This window comes from Belonocnema kinseyi, chromosome 10, assembly GCF_010883055.1.
Source record: "Belonocnema kinseyi isolate 2016_QV_RU_SX_M_011 chromosome 10, B_treatae_v1, whole genome shotgun sequence".
Taxonomy (NCBI): domain Eukaryota; kingdom Metazoa; phylum Arthropoda; class Insecta; order Hymenoptera; family Cynipidae; genus Belonocnema; species Belonocnema kinseyi.
Genome location: NC_046666.1, coordinates 59,369,507 through 59,373,966, shown reverse-complemented (window position 1 = coordinate 59,373,966; position 4,460 = coordinate 59,369,507).

Here is a 4,460-nt window from a genome sequence, read left to right as displayed (position 1 = left end):
TATGATAATAAAGTATAGTTAATATTAGGCGATAAAGCTATAGCCAGAATTAAGTATACTGTTAAATTGTGTAAGTCAAAAAATGTATAGGTTAAAAACTATTTTTAAAATTAAAAATTATAATGAACTTACAACGTTTTGACAAATTGTGATGAAATATTTTATTATTTGTATGTTTTACTGACCACTTTTCTTTGAACCGAAACACTCTATACCCAAAATTACAACAACAAAAAGAAACTGATTAAAAGTACGAAGCACGAAACATTAAAAGAAATTATTGAACAGAGCAAGGCGCATTTCTTTGCGCATTTCTTCTTCCCTCACTCATATTCTAATTTAAAAAATATCTTCTCTCTTCGTTTAGAAGGCACTCTTAAAGTAAGAATTTCGTTTACTTTATTAAGAATATTAATAAGAATATGCTTGTAAGAATATGACACTCTTAATATTACAATATCGCTTTTTCGGTGCGAAGCATCGACAACTGTAATTTGACAATTGTGAATTCTCTTTTGATAAAGCTCTTTCGATTTGAACTAACACATTCTCATCACCTATCTCGTGCTTCTGACTTTATTTTATCCAAATACGAATTCTGCTACATTATTTCCAGCATTATTATTTTAAATGTATATTGCATTTATTTGTGCACCGCGGCCTAGGATCGCTTATTCAGATATTGCAAAATAAAGTACAAATTTTATTTATCATGATTACTTTAATATTTGTTCCTTATTTCCCATCAAATGTCATTCTTAGCTACCCTGAGAATACATGTCATTTCAATGAAACGTATAAAACGTACGTTGACTTCTTTTTGTAATGAAGAAAAAGTGAACATTCCATACAAAAAAAAAATTTTGTTTCTAAAAATTTTGATGCAACTTTATCAATTTTCCATAAATTCACTTTGGTCATTTTTATTGTTATTTTTACGATTTAGACCAAAAATACGCATTGTGGCTTAAGAGGTTGTAAGAAAATGTGTAGATAAAATTAGGGCGAAAATTTTGGTTAAATAACAAGTTATTATTATTACTTTCGTCGTTTTTATAAAAGTTAATTTTTTTATTTCTAATGTATTCTTAATAAAAAAAAGTGTATAACAAATCTGTAGATCCTTTTTGGTAGAACACCTTTTATCTCTTAATTTTTTTTCGTCTCTCGTGTCGTTTTTCAAAAAATCTAGTTTATTTATTTTTATTCTTATTTTTCAGGATCAGAAGAAAATCTACTCGTCCTATCTGAAAAGGATTCATAACAAAATTGTATATCCTTTTTGTGCGAAAAACTATAGTTTATTAGTCTTTTTTTAACCTTGTGTCATTTTTCAAACAATTTATTATTTATTTTTAACGTTATTTTCTAGGATTAAAACAATAACAAAAACTGTGCATTCCCTCAAAAAATGATTAATTACACATTTATAGATCTTATTTGGGTGTACAACTATTGACCAATTTTTTTTTCGTACCCTGCGAAATTTGTTCAAACAATTTTTATTGTCTATTTTTAAGGTTGTTTTTTAAATATAAAACAAAAACTATCCATCCGATCCAATAGGAATTCTGAACCAATTTGTACACTGTAAAAACGATATTCTTATTTTAATAATTTCCCCTAAGTTGAAGAATATTTGCAGTTTAAATGGGCGCGAAGAATATATTCTTAATGTAAGATGGATGCCTTAAGAATATTACCAAAAGAATATATATTCTTGCCTATATTATAATAAGGTATAGTTAATCTTAGACTATAGAGGTTATGTCTCAGTGTGACTGCACAAAATATTAACATAATAAATATATGTAAATAATGCTTTGCGAAATCTTTAATTGAAAATTAAATAAATCGTGAAGATCAAGGCCAGTAGTATACTGTTAAATTGAGTGAGTAAGAAAATGTATAAGTTGCAAAATATTTTTTCAATTGAAATTATAATGTACAAACAACATTTTGAGACATTTTGATGAAAGACATTTAATTATTTATGTGTTGTACTTTCCACTTTTCTTTATCGCAAAAAACTCAATGGCAAACATTACAGAAAAAGAAACTGATTTAGAAGCACGTTTCACATAACATAAAAATAAATTATTAAACAGTGCAAGGCGCACTTTACTTTTCGCATTTCTTCTTCCCCAGTCATATTCTCATTTTGAGAATAATTTTTCCCTTTGGCTAGAAGGAATATGACTCTCTCAATATTGGAATATCGTTTTTCAGTGTATATCTTTTTTGCGGGCAGAATTTTTATTTGATCACATTTATATCGTATATTACATAGTTTGAACGCAAAATGACTTTAAGATTTTTCATTGTTTTGCGTGTGATCAATCAAAATTTGAATTTTCGATTTTCAAGAAAATTTGAAAAATTGTTATGATCATCTTGTAGGATGTTCAAAAAGCAACTTTTTTTATATTCTTCACTTTTTGTATATCGTGCGCCAATTATTTCAAAAGTAATCGTTCTAACAGAATAACAATCTACAGACACGCGCTCTACAACACGGAAAATATTCTCTTTATTTCGTAGAGGAGATTCTACCTGACTAAAAATGCTTCGACCTGAGTTCGCCTTGAATTCTCCTTAATCAAGACATGCTGAAGTCGAATAGTTCGACTTGAGCATGTCTCAGTTTTGAGACGAATCCAGACTTCAATTGATGTATTGGAAACAAGTTTCTATGTCTTGAAGACAAGTTTCTATGTCCTGAAGACATAAATTTATCTCTTGAGTCGAATTTGTATGATTTCAACAAGAGCGGTTTATAACTTCCAGTGTGTACCTGTCCCAATAAAAAGGGTAATTCTGACTGTCGTAAATGCTAATCTTTGTTAATAATTTAAGAATATTAATATACACTGTTAAAAATTTATGTTGGAAACTTCCACTACATGTATTGGAAGTTTGTTTCCGAAACTTAAGGTAACGATGGAATACACAATGTTGTAGTTTCCGAATTTTGGCATTGGTATGCTACCTTACATGTCTTGGAATTTTATAAAAAAAGTCTAAAAAATTAGAACAAATGGTAAGTTCGAAACCCGGGTGCACCGGTTCGCGCACCAGATAGTGTAGCACATAATCTGTGAGAACTTTTTAAGAATTTAAATTGTGCCAATTGCCAAAATAACTACCATTAGTGAGTCGACGATCCGGGTGAATATAGTCGCGCACTAGGTAGCTTAGCACGTATTCTACGAGAATTTAAAAAAAATCTAGATTGTTCAAACAGCAAAAATTACTCAAAATTGTGAGCCGACGATCCAGGTGCACCAGATCGAACACAAGGTAGTTTAAAACATTTTCTACGAGAACTTTAAAAAAAATTTTATTTCGTCAATAATGAAAACAATTCCAAATGGTGATTCGACGACTCGGGTGCACCAGGCCGCACCCCAGGTATCTTTGAACGTATTCTACGAGAACTTTTTCAAAATTTAAATTATTTCACCAGCTAAAATTACTCAAAATTGTGTGTTGACGTTCCGGGTGTTCCATGTGGAACACAAGGAAGTTTAAAAAGTTTTTTACGAGAACTTAAAAAATTTTAATTTCGTCAATAATGAAAACAATTCCAAATGGTGATTCGACGACCCAGGTGCACTAAGTCGCGTTCCAGGTACCTTAAGTGCACCAAATCGAGCACCAGGTAGCATAATACGTATTCTATGAGAACTTTGTTGAAAATTTAAATTTCGTCAACAATGAAAACAATTCCAAATTGTGAGTCGGCAACCCGGTTGAACTAGATCGCACCGCAGGTAGTTTAGCAAGTATTCTATGAAAACTTTTTCAAAATTTACATTATTTCAACACCCAGAATAACTGCAAATTAGAGTCGACCTGGGGCGCGAACTTGTGCAACCAGGTGGTCGACTAACCATTTGAATTTTTTTTTATTATTTACAAAACTTTTTATTTTTTTTAAGTTCTCGTAGAATACGTATTGTGCTACCTGGTGCCCGATCTGATGTACCCGGATCGTCGACTCACAATTTTTAGTAATCTTGGCTGTTGGAACAATCTAAATTCTGAAAGAGTTCTCGTAGAATACATGCTAAACTACATGGGGCGCGACCTAGTTCACCCGGATCGTCATTCACAAAATATAAATTTTGAAAAAATTCTCGTCGAATACGTATTAAACTTCGCGGTGCTCGGTTACAATTTTACCTTACGCTTGGCTTGTAGAATCCTGATAGATGTGTAGTAGAACTCCAAGAATTTTTAACAGTATATATATGTATATGTATGTATAAAATCAATTTAATTACGGATTTTCATTTGTATTATACTTGTTTGACGATGATACTGTAAATGTTGTTTGTTTTTACATATTTCTTACGGCTAACAAGGAAACTATCCCAGGTGTCCCTCACCGATTTTGATGAAACTGCAATATGTTGTAATACATCGAAAAATAAGAGACACGTATTTTTTTTTATCGG